We start from the raw sequence: 13,582 nt of genomic DNA on the forward strand, positions 1-13,582 counted from the left end.
ACTTGTTAGGATGCACTACTGGTACTAAATGTTAACACATTTAATTTGCTTGGTGACTTTTCAGGAAAGAAAACGAATGCTAAATCCTACCCTTATGTGATATTCCTTTCAGCTTTAAAATTTGCTGCCTGCCCAAGCAATCAAGCTTATTAGCGACTGTTGCCACTATTCAATAGCAAACCGACCCTTGCAGAGTCTCTTAGCAGTTTGGCCTTGAAATGGTTAATGGAGAGTGCCTTTGGGCTGCCGCGGCTGGGATCAAGTGGGGCGGAGGCTGGGGTTTGAACGGTGTAACTGAGGAAGTGTCCCGACACAAGGTCGGAAGTGACAGCATACAGTCCTCCCATCCCAGCTGGGGACCAGCCCGCCCTGCGCGGAGGGAGTGGACCTCTGGCGAACAATGGGCGCAGCGGGGATGGCGGATGCTAGAGGGGCCTCTCCAAGGGGCAGGTCTCCACTGAGAGCAGCTGGTTGATTAAGTCTGCGCTAAAGAACGCTTCGGAGTAGGCGCATTGCAAAGAAAAGATGCATCTTCCCTAGAGGGGAGCAGATTGTGCTTTGGTGGTTAGAAGAGGAGATTTCAGGGCCTGAGCAGCCAGAACAAGGTAAGCCTATGTCCTTTTGGTATTGCGCTTTAACCAAGCGGATTTCCTCGGGGGCTGCCACAAATTAGCCTAGTCAAGCAGAGCAAGCCCGCCAGACCCGCCAGATCACGCCTCTCCAGCCTTCTCCTCCAGGCCCTGCTTGGGCTCCCTGGTGCCTTCTCGGGTTGCCTTTTACTCCTCTTTCTGCAAAATCATGTCTATCACTTATGCCCTCACTCAAATCACCAGGGCCAGGACAAAGGCACATCTATTGAGGCATTGGCCTCGGGAGCAAAATTTAAGGGGTCACCAAGGCATTCATTAATCGATACAATTTTTAAATGTGATATCTTTAAGATTCAAAGTTAATGCAAAAAATTCCATGAGGAAAAAAAATGTTAAAGAAATGATCCAACTCATGACTTGGCTGCCTTCGCCTCACCCTAATGCCAGGCTTTGTAAATTAACTGTGAAATGAATACCTCCTTTCTCTGTGGCCCCCAAGTCCCCACCTCTGTGGTACCTATCATTTGGTCTTTTGTGGCAATTAGTTGGGTTTTTTCTGTATATATGACTCCATGGCTGTGTGGAAAGAAGGGACCACTGCTTTACCACCTGTGACTTAAGGGGCATAGCCCAGTGCTTTGCTCACGGAGGCCATAGGGACTTTGGACTTTGGAAGTGACCAAAGATGAGAACTCATCCCAGGGCCCCAGATTGTAAAGCTCTGCTTTGGAACCACCAAAACCCCACAGAAATAAGGCACAGGAGAAAGCTGTGGTCCCTTAATTACAGCTTATTCAGAATTGGGTTGACTAAAGGAACCACAGTGGCAGGAAGGGCCTTTAAAATTGTCTTTGCAGAAAGAAGGGTGGCTGTGCACTTGGGGACTCCTCATTCTTCTGTAGCCTGCCATGAGCATTTCTTGGTATTGCAATCTAGTCTGAATCTACAATGATACTAGCACCTTTGATGAGGATCATACTCCACAATTTACAGTGCATCTCCCCCATCATACTTCATTTAATTCCCAGCAGGAGGCCACTGTGCTTCCTGTTAGCTAAAAGCTGCTTTCAGTTGTCATCATAAGGAGTCATTGTAAGCTGATTTCGTGTTGTTTGCTACCCTTAAGGTTAAGAGAGAGGGTTAAATGACATCTAGCCCCTGGCTTAGGAGATGGCCTGTTTGTATTTCAGGTTGGGACTTGGCCAGCCACTAGGTCACTAGGTTCGTAATTTCTGTTATTCTTTAAAGCATTCAGTAACTAAACACTTCATTTATTCTTACACAGGCGAGTAAAAATGAGAAAAGATAAAGAGCAAATAGAGGAGATCAGGAAACTATTGTTCAAATTAATGTGCCTTTTCTTAAAATCTTTGGAAGTTTTGGGTGTAGCCAGCTCCCCAAAAGATGAGGGAAAAATGGAAGTTGTCAAAACATTTGCCATATTCCTTGCCTGCTAAGATGAGTTTGATTCCTTTGAGGAGCTCATCATTCTGCTTAACAGGAAAGGGGAAGACATTGCAGGCCTGTCAGGAGAGATGCACCTTAGATGACCTTGCCTTTTGCATTCCTTCCGTTTAGGATTTAGCTGTTCCATGCTAGAGCCAGCAGAGGGCACTGTTGCAGCATAGACTCCACTTAGACTTTGGGGGGAGAATTTTCAAAGCTGTAAAAAAGACTTGGATCCAGTAAGAAATATGCACAATTTTCTATGAAATTTTAATGTGAAAAACTAGATTATTATTAAGAATTTGTGGATGTCTATTTGATTAGTGACCCATCAAACCATAGAAGGAAAGGGGAGATGTTTCATGACTGTCTTTGTTATCAAAAATTAAATTGCAAGAACAAAAGAACAATGTGATAATAAATATCAATATGATATTCCTACATTACTTAGTACACAAATAGGAATTTTCTCCTTAGAAATGTTTGTGTTGAGACATAGTAACACGAATAGAACTGATTTATTGTAAACCCCTGCTTTTTTTATTAATTGCAAACATAAACCCTTTCATTAATATGGAGAAATTTAACAGAACTTCATCTCACCAGATAAAACAGGTATCTCAGGCCCTCTATGATTTGTCTCAGCTTACTTTTCCAATTTTTGTTTTTTACTATCCATTTTGGACACCTCCCCCCCCCACTGTGTTTTAGCCTCATGTAACCTAATTCTCGCCTCACACTCACTTGCCCCCTTCTCCACGCACTGAAAATCCTACCCATTCTTCAAGGTTCATTTTAAATGATAACCCTTTTGTGAGTGTTGCATGCAATACTTACTCTGTCCACTGTAAGCATTTATGTAATAAAGCTAGAGGCCCAGTGCATGAAATTCATGCATGGGTGTGATCCCTAGGCCTGGTGGGCAATCAGGGCTGATTGGGGCTGGGCAGATCGGGCCGAAGGTCTAAAGAGGAGGTGACAGTCACTGGGCTGGGCATGGAAGGAATGCATGCCAGACACCGTCACTACCCTTGGCGCCCTGCCACCCCGCGGTTCCCCACCTTCCCCCCTCCTCCTCCCATCGCTGCCACTGGGGCCTGCCAGCTGGGGGAGGGACCTGACCATAAGAGGTTTGCTGGCTAGGGGGAGGAGCTGTGGGAGGTTTCGATCCCCAGTTTGGAAGGTACAGGAGGCAGCTGATCAATGATTCTCTATTATCATTGATGTTTCTATCTCTATTTCCCTCTCTAAAATCAATCAAGTACATATTATTAAAATGCAAGGTTTTTAGAGGAAGAAAAAGGTAGGGCAAGGGAGCTATTGGAAAAAAAAAAGGACAGCGGGGGCATTTGAGATCTTGCCCACATTTCAAATAGGATAACAGAAGGTGGTCCTGCGGGGATGACACGTAAGGGGTGGCAGTGGGTAGAGCAGGGCACTGCGGGATGAGGAATGGGCTGTAATGACTGGGAATGTCTGTGACAGTGACACTGAGCGTGTGTTGGGGCCATTGCTGGGATCATTCATTCCCAAGAGGTTTTGATTCTGGATGGGAGGAGAAACACAGAGATCAGTGGGCCTTTCTTAGCCTAGAAGGTGACGTGGGTGGCAGGAGCAGGCTGCCCTGCTTCCCTACAAATCTAAACACGCAGTGTAACTGCACGTGGACGTCAGTCACACGGCCAAATCAATGCCCAGCCAGCCCTGGTGGCTGTGTCCTGCCACTCTCTGGCTGTGCTGCGGCACTATTGGCCTGGGAGGCCGAAGCCACACTCCCAAGTACACATAGTATATGAAAGGGAGGTCAGGAAGCCAGAAGCTGGAGCTGACACAGTATGGCCAGGCAGCTCTGCGTCCACCATGGAGCAGGATGGGGAGCAGCTGTCAGTGCCACCAGCTTTGGAGTCAGAGGGGCTGTGCTTCCTGTACATCACCGGTGAGTCGGCTCGCAGGTGGGGCCTAGGGAGGCCTTTCCCTCCTGGAGCTGTTCTTCCCAGGGTGGCGGCGTCCAGCACCCCCCCCCCTATTTTTTCCAATTTATTTTTATTGGAAAGCAGGCTCTGGGCTTGCGGTTCTTGGGATCCCTGGGCCATAGCGTGTGCCTCCAGGCCTCGCTGCGCCTCTCTCCCCCTCCTCCTGCATTGAGCATCTGTCCCCTGGTGGTAAGTGCACATCATAGCAACCAGTCGTTCTGGTCATTCTGTCATAATGGTCACTTAGGCTTTTATATAAATAGATGATCTATTCTGTTCCAGATACTGTCAAGGCATTCAGAAATGATTAAAATACAGGGAAACAGATGTAACTACAGTGAAATGTCAAAATGCTATAATCATACTAAGCATGGGAAAGAGCCTCTGAGATTTCCTGTCACTGCTTCAGAGCTATCTGGAGGAGCAGAGAAAGCTTCCTGGAAGAGGTGGTGCTTGAACTAGTGTTGAAGATTAAAGAAATCTGGATGATTGATATAGCCCCTTAACTGTCTGACATGTAGATAACAAGGGAAGAGGTAGTAAAAGATAAGAATGGGAAAGTAGGCAGGCACCATCATACAGACTGAGATTGGACTTTATTCAGTAAGCCATTCAAGGGAGTCATTTAAAGTGGAGGAAGTACTGGATTAGACCCCTATTTTAGATAGGTTGCTCAGGATGCAGTATGGTGGATAGGCTTGAATGGCGGGCAGATGACTTAGGAAGTTATACCATTCCTCAGATAAGGGATAAGAAGGGCCTGTTTTCAACTCTTATACAGTGTTATATTTATTTTTCCTAGAAGACTAAGTTCATTGAGATAAAAAAAATTTTTTTAATCAATTCATTTTTCTATTCCCATGGCCTTGTACATGATAAACTTTTTGTCAGTGTGAGATGATTGAGGAGAATGAATAAGTTTCTGAAATTTTGCATTATGCAGGTTTACTTTTGAAATGCTCTATTATTGCTTTTTGGTCTTAAAAGTCAGTTGAGCCCTAGCTGGTTTGGCTTAGTGGATAGAGCATTGGCCTGTGGACTGAAGGGCCCCGGGTTCAATTCCAGTCAAGGGAACATGCCTGGGTTTTGGGCTTGATCCCCAGTAGAGAGCATGCAGGAGGCAGCCGATCAATGATTCTCATCATTAATGTTTCTATCTCTCCCTCTCTCTCCCTCTTCCTTCCTATCTGAAATCAAAAATATATTTTTTAAAAAGTCAGTAGAATGACATCTTTATCATATTAGTAAAAGCAGGGGTCCTCAAACTACGGCCCGCGGGCCACATGCAAATACAAATATTGTATTTGTTCCCGTTTTGTTTTTTTACTTCAAAATAAGATATGTGCAGTGTGCATAGGAATTTGTTCATAGTTTTTTTTAAACTATAGTCCGGCCCTCCAACGGTCTGAGGGACAGTGAACTGGCCCCCTGTTTAAAAAGTTTGAGGACCCCTGAGTAAAAGCATTGTGGGTAGTTTATAAATTTTGAAAAAATAAGATTTCTCATGGAAGCCTCACCATTGGTCACCATTTATGGGTATTACAGTTTAAAGTGTTAAATGATTCTTATGGTCCATACTTTTTGAGCTTACCACTTGAATATGTGTGTGTTTAAGATTTTTGAAGAAGAAAAATAAGCTCTGCACAGCTGTATAAAAGCAAACCCCTTAAGACCAAATGTCCTTTCATGACAAAAGCTGCAATCAATCCTGTTTGTACATACAAATCCTCACAAGGTGTAGCAGTAATAAAAAACACACCTTTGTTTTTGGTTGAAATGCTGACAGAAAATATGTGAACATAATTTTATTTTCTTAGGGAGGGGGAAGCTTTTCAAAGCAAGGTATGAAACATTTGACTACATAAATATGTGAAACATTTTTATGGCAAAAGACAAATAAAATTTAAAAGTAAATGCCAGGCTTGGCATAATGTTTGCAACAGAGAATTAAAAATAAGAGTTCCCTAATATGCTAATATTGCCCATAAATCAGTAAGAAAAAAAATTTAAAATGGGCGAAGCATATGAACACACAATTTAAGATGAAGACATGGAAATGGTCTACCATATGGAAGAATGATTAAAGAAATGAAAAGTAAAACAAAAATGAGATACCTTATTATTCACCTTCTGCTTGGCACAAATTACAATGGTTGATAATATTTCATGTTGGTGAGAATATGGGAGAAAAGGATTCTCATTCACTGTAGTGAGCATACAAATTGATTCAGCCTTTGTAAAGGCAATTTGGCATATATTATTATTATCCCAAATTTCTGTTGCCTCTCTAACTTATAATCTACTTATGGAGACTGCCTCTGTTCCTGCCTTCATTTCCTATGTTTGTGTCTGCTTTCTTCTAGGTGGTGATATTTGTGCTTCTCATCTCAGCCTGGTGGCCTGACCTTGACTCCTGAATTCTGTGATCCCTCCAGAACTGCAAGTCATTCTCATACAAAATTTTGAGTTTACCTAGTTGACATCTTTTAGAGTTTTGGGACAATATGCAAGTTCAAGTCAACATCATATTGTCTTGCTGACTAGCTCTTGTGATGAGATCAACATTTTTGTTGCTTGCTTCTATCCTTGTTCTTCTGTCTGCTGCTCCCTCTGCAGCTGTCAATCACACACGTGTAGTCATGCAAAAGCTGTTTTGTCCTTTTTATTTGTCATGTGAATGTTGTCATTTGCTTCTCATATATTACAAATCAGTGCTATGTACCACTCAGTGATATAAAACAGTTAATAATTGTAAATTTGCATATGTTTGGGTAAGAATAGCATCCAACCAAAAAAGCAAAAATGTAGATGATAGAAATAAATGCAAGACGAGTGAAGAGGGCAAGAAAGGTTATGTCTATTGCAAACAAAATGAGAGTTGTTGAAATGCTTGATAACAATGGAACCAAGACCTCTAGGGTGGGTTTTTTATGTTAATGAATCTATAATTCATACAATGAAGAAAAATGAGAAAGCTAATAGGGCTAGTGAGTTGAGGGACACACAGGAATAATTACGAAAATCACACATAACTTGGAATGTCAAAACAGAGAAAATGTGAAGAGATTTGTATTTGTGGATTCTAAAATAGGAAGGCTAAAATAATTTTCTTTCTATGTATATAATCTGCCAGCAAGCATCCCCAAAATATGCAAGTTTAAATTTCGATCTAGATGAAAAATTATAACATTTATCACAAGTAATGGGTGGTTGAGTAAGTTTTAGAAATTCTATGTCTGTATGATAAAAAAAGTGACTGGCAAAGGAAGGAGATCATGAAGCTGCTACAGAGTATCCTGAATACCTGGAGAAACTGATGGAGGAAAATGGCTATTTGCTGGAACAGGTATTCAAAGCTGATGAAATGGTCCTGTTCTGGAAGTACATGCCTACTTGCACATCTGTTGCAAAAGATGAGAAAAAGACCAGCGGTTTCAAGACTGGAAAAGACAAACTCAAAGATCTGCTTTGTTCCAATGTTTGTGGTGACTCTCTATTAAACCCACGTTGCTTCACAGATTTCAAAACCTGTATCCTCTTATAAAAGAATGTAAGAAACCCTTTTCTGTCTACGTGACGGGGGAACCATAAAATTTGGAATGAGGAACACTTTTTGTACAGTAAATCCTTGATTTTGTGGACCTTTATTTCAGATTTTACGGGCAAATTTCCTGTCCGTATGTTATATGTGAAAATTAACACCCCGTCAATTTTAAAATGCTTTTAACCAAGATTTGCTTATAATTAAATTAACAGGGATTTTTGTTATTAATTCACTGGCATTTTTAACAAATTTTAGCAAATAGGCTATATGTTGAAAAAAACATTGTAGTAATTTCACCGACATAAATAAATAATACATATCTACAACTATAAACATTTAAATCCAAGAGTCACTTTTGGTAAACAGTGTTCAGTGAATGATTAGCATGTGATCACACCGCATCACATACTGTCAAGTGGTGTGACTTTCTGCAGCAGTTTTTTTCTTTAAATGTATCTTTATTGTTGCCAGTATTACAGATGCCCCCATTTGTAGCACTTTTAATGAGTGACGCTGGTGTTCCAAAGTAAGCTAAGCCACGCCCCAGCTGTGTGCATTTGTTTACTCATGGTGACTAGTGAATGCACCCATATACTAGACCTATTTAGTATAAATTTAAAATTACAATAATACATATAGAAAACTTTTTTGTGAAATTAAACTTTTCATACATACTTAATTTTAATTACACAAATGTATCTACATAAGTAAAAAAAAACAGGTTAACTAATTTGTCATTTTTTAAACAAATGCATTTGAAAAACCTACTTTATTATATAACAGATTTTTGGCTTTAAAGGTCACCCCCTTGCCCAAATTAGTCTGTTATATCGAGGTTTTACTGTACTGGTTTTTAAAGTGTTTTGTTCCTGAGGTTAAATAATATTTAAACCAAAAAATATATATTTTAAATTCAAAGTGTTGCTGATTCTGAACACTGCTCCCACTGACAAAAGTACAATAGTAAATTCTGATCCTTGTGATAAAGTCATCTCTATCTCCCCCATTACCACTACCCTACTTCAAACCATGCATCTGGGGGTACAAAAAATGTTTATGATGTACTATACTCAGTGTGTGTTTGATTACCTTGCAGATCTTATAAGAGAGACACCAAAACTTACTGTGAAAGAAGGTTGGCAAAATTTCTGCATTTGTAATACTTTAACGATAGTAGAAGAATCAGTGAGAGTAATAAAATGATCAACCCTCAAGGGAGCTTGGCAGAAACTTTGGAATGAGGTTGTAACTGATTCTGAAAGTTGCCTTTCAGTGTAGAAGAAATTGAAAATATTTTAGCATCTGCAAAACCTTTAGGTGGTGAAGGATTTGAAGACATTGAATTAAGTGATGTTGCTGAACTGTTAGAGTCTTACCATTGGAAGATATTTGAGAAAAATTTCAGAGATGTGATCACATTGAAAGTTGATAAAAGAGGTAAGTGAAGGTTATTATGAAGAACTGGAAGAATGTTGAAGTAGCCACTCTACAAATTGAAATGTCTCCATGATTCAGAGGAAAGATTCTTCGGTGGAATATTTACTGACCTCCAGGCAAGGCTTAAATAATTACTCATAACCCGGTAAAATAGTAATAAGAAACTTTCAAACAAAGGTCAATAAGTCTTGTCTCTCTCCTTTGCTTCCACAGGGCAGAAAAGATCGGGCCATGTCATTCAAACCTATTCCACAAACAGCAGGCAGAAAGGCTGTGCGCAGATATTTGAACTCTGGGATTCAGAATCTGATCAGAACTGATGATGTGGTGATCCACGTGCCAGAGATGAAAGTGGAGAAGACAGAGCTTACTTATCTCCAGACAAAATCCGATTTTCTCAATTCTTTCCCTCTCACTACTGTGATGACTAGCATTTTCATTGATGCATGATTGTCCTCACCTTGAGATCAACGTGAAATAGAAATTAATTGCCCAATAATCACTATTGCTAATGTAAAATGTCATCAAAATTCACTTTACCTGGTGTTTTATTTCAGTGAACAAACCAATTGTCTGAGCTTTAATAATACTCCCTTCCCTGACCCAATTTTCCCCAAAAGCTCATAAATTCTTTCAATACAAATTCCTCTGCAATGAGGGTTTTAGGAATCAATTCCAGTACCTAGGGAAGGGGTACTCTACTTAGTTGGACAATTTGATTTTGTACTCTTGAACCTGAAATTTATTGTAATTCTCTTTAAGCCTAACTTACTATCCAAACCTTCTCATTTTAAGTAGTTTGATATAAATTAATTTGTTTTTCAGCAATTGTATATGATTGGTCTGTATTTATAATGGATTCCTGGCTTGACTTTGGTACCTAGTCATGGAAGAGATGCTGCTAGAGTTCATTGTCATCTATCTTCTCTGTTCTTATATCTGGTCTTCCCAGTGATTTGAATAGTTGAATATCCTCCAGAAAAAGGTATTGATACTTCTTCCCTAAAGGTGTCAGAAATCCAGTAATCCTCCACCCCCCAACCCCTGCAGCTTGGAGGTCTGAATTATAGCATATCTATATCTGAGTTTGAAGTGATCAGAGGAAAGGTAAAAAATAATACAAAAGTTTAAAGGGCTTGCTTGCATAGTTACAGTTGAAATGACAGATATTCCTTAACAAATTCAAAAGAGGCAGATGAGAGTTGGAAAATCCATTATAGGTTACTTCGGAGCTAGTGACTTGTCACAGTGCCAGAGAAGGTTACACTCTTGCTCTAAGCCACAATTATTCTTAACACTGAGTGCACATCAAAATCTTGATGGGGGACCTTTGAAAAAAATACAAATTTGGGGACTTGTTTCTAGGTATGCTGAATTATGGATTGAGCCAGCATATGTATATTTTGAAAGTTTCTCAAGTGATTTTTTTGTATATAGTCATTATGGCAAACCACTGCTCTAAGTCTAAACAAAATTATAATAGAAAATATAATGCAAATAGTATGGGCCCAGTAGCTAGGTAACCTTGATTTCAAGTTTCTTCTCTGTCACTAGGTAAATGGATGGTCTTCGTCAAATCACCCTACTCTTACCTTATCTGCCAAATGAGAGAATAGGACCACTTGGTCCCTAAGGTCCTTCTATCTCTGACATTGTTAACCTGGATAGAAAGGTGTATCAACCTCATTGGTTGATTTTTGTAAGTAACTAAGCCCTTTCATAGAGACCAAGTAGTAGTGTTACTGTATTATGTTCTTGTTATTTTTAAAATTGTGTTTATGATTCAAGCTTTATCACATTTTAGTACCTCCCAGAAAAGAGCATTAGACATAGATGCCATGGAAAAAAAGGGAAACAAACATAGCATAAACTTCCTAGAAGAAAAGATAGAGAGTACCTCCTGTGAGTTTCTTTTTATGTGATAATTGCTGTTTTTCTTCTGAGTTACAGGGTTTGGGGAAAATAATAATGAATAGATATTTTGATTAAAACATTTTAACAAAATGTATTTATTGCTTCCATAAACCAAAACAGAGAACTCTGTATGGTTACTGTTTCAAGGTTCCATGGAATTTGTCATAGTCTTAATCATTTATAGAGATGAATAGCTTCTAAGTCAATGATTGTTTTACCAGTATAATCAGTGGTTCTCTACGCCTTTAAAAAATGTGCTGTCCTGATAATTTTACCATTCATTGAGATTGCTGCATTGACATTTTTTCTCTTAATTTGAACAGAATTAGAGAAATCAAATTTTAAATTAAGCCAGGAACTGTGAATATAAACTAATATCATGGGAAACTGACTACTATATGATTTTAGTTTTCACAGGAATGCCTAGAATTTTCTTGATACATGGAAACATTTGTCTAGGGCCCAGGCAAATGAAAGAAAACTTTGGGATAAATCTAATTCTTACTTAAGGCAATATCCAGGTAAAATAATCAAAGAACTATATTTATGAGGGTAAATGATAGATCATTTAAATATGGCTGCATTGAATAAGTCAGCATAATTTACAGGAGGGTGTGAAAGTGGGTATAGGCTAAGTGGTAGAAATAGAAGTTAATGACAACACTGCCATGTAAACAGGTGTTTCTTTTTTTTAAGTTAAGGATAGTCCCCAAAATTGAAATTTGATATTTCTTTTAGTATATTTTATGTAGAGCTTGAGTGGAAAGAATCTTTCTGCTGTTGAATGGCTCAGGTAAAATTTTGTATTCAATATTATGAAGTGCATGGAATTTCCCTCCTTTCCAGACATATTTAACAACTGGCAAAAAGACAAAAAGGGGGTATGGAGAAAGGGCAGCCCAGGTTACTGAAATTTGTATAAAATGTTAGAAACTGGCATTACATTTGAAAAGAGCCTTTTGTTTGTTTAAAATAAAAATGCAAAGAAGGCTCTTTAAACTGGACATTAGATTACATGACTGCCATCACCTGAATGCTAATAAAGGGCTTCTACAGTGTGTATAGTCTAAAAGGGTGTGTGAGTCATGTTTGTGCTGTGAAATACATTGATCACTGAACTTCTCACAGTATTATTACCTTTTAATGGGCTTTGAAGTCAGTGTATCCTGGTTGTTTAAGAATTCAGAAATATGATGTGCTATGAACAAAGTGTATATGTTCTTGGAAACCATAAAATTAAAAAGAAAATAGATGAGAGGATAGTGTATTTCATTAGCGTGTACAACAAATATTGATAAATTAAATATGAACCTAGTGGGCTTGAGACATTGCATTTCATCTTTCTGGCATTATTACACATAGCCTAAGATGTAATTAACCCATCATGAAAAACATCCAGGGTTGGCTCTTGATTAATTGGCAGTGGTATGATGAGTGCAATAATGAGAAGAACATGAGACAGAATGATGGCTTTGCCACTGGCTTCTTGTATTCCCTGAGCTGAAGACTCTCTCTTTTGGGGTGAGTGATGCTTAGTCCTGGCAGGATAACTCTGGGGCATGAGAAGCCAGCACATGGCCTAAGGCTTTGGAATTAGACCTGTTTTCAATCCTGTCCCTGCCAATTACCAGCTTTGTGACTGAGCATGTTTTTTTTTTTTAACCATTTCAGACTTGGGTTTCTAATCTGTAAAACAGGGTCAAAAATACCTGCATTATAGGCTTGCTATGAGATTATATGAGATGCTTAGTACAGTGCCTGGCACATAGAAAGCACACAATAATTTTTTTCTGTTATTATTATTATAACAAATAAGCATTATAGAGCTAGAATATGATAGTTTATTCCTGTCTTTGCAAAATTTTAATATTTTATGAAATTTCCCTCAAAATAAGGTATGCATAATGGTTTTAAGAAGAGAGAAGGAATAAAAATTCATTTTTAATATTTTTATTTGTTTGCTTCTGAGAAATACCTAAAATAATAACTCCTTTGTCCCTTTGTTACTCTTTGACCTGTGGTGATTCCATATGCTATATTTACAATGTGGTTATTGTTGCATGATATTTATTTATCTAGATATTGAAAGTAATGACTTTTTAACATGTACAGTATTCATATTCTCTAGAATATAATCCATCAACTTGGTTTCACTTTTAAGATAATTAAATCACTCTAAAGATAAAACTATATAAGACTTACTTTGCTTAAATTACAAGTTATTGGCTCAACTGCATTTGAGAGAATTGGATGTCTAAGTAATCTTACTAGGTGAGGAAAATTCCTCATAACTATCCTCTGAACTTCTTTGTATTTCATGTATTCTGTGGTGGCATTCAAGAAGTTTAAAATAGTGGTATTCAGAATGAGGAGCAGTTATTATTATTCTAATGCTATGTCTGCTAAGTCACAGAACTGTCACTGCCTTAATCCAATCCCCCACTATCACTTAGTTGATTGTAGTGGCCTCATAATGCACATCCCAATTCTTTAAGTGTTCTTACTTGAAATTTTTGCTGTTCTAGCATATATATCTAATAGTCTTTGATATTTATCAACTTGCTGATATACTAACTTCCCTTCTGTACAATTCTGATTCTGTTACTACCTTGTTAAAAAATCTTCAGTAGCTGCCCATTGTCTGTACAGGGGTGGGGAAAGTAGGTTTACAGTTGTTC

The 13,582-nt window shown here is 38.7% G+C and overlaps 1 long non-coding RNA gene across 1 annotated transcript; it reads left to right on the top strand.

The window, feature by feature from the left end:
* Positions 1 to 362: 362 nt before the first annotated feature.
* On the top strand, positions 363 to 7,581 carry LOC106723816. Its single transcript, XR_001359546.1, has 2 exons — positions 363 to 605; positions 6,373 to 7,581. It is a non-coding gene; the product is annotated as an uncharacterized LOC106723816 (long non-coding RNA).
* Positions 7,582 to 13,582: the final 6,001 nt, after the last annotated feature.

Source organism: Myotis brandtii, unplaced genomic scaffold, assembly GCF_000412655.1.
Source record: "Myotis brandtii unplaced genomic scaffold, ASM41265v1 scaffold654, whole genome shotgun sequence".
NCBI classification, from domain to species: domain Eukaryota; kingdom Metazoa; phylum Chordata; class Mammalia; order Chiroptera; family Vespertilionidae; genus Myotis; species Myotis brandtii.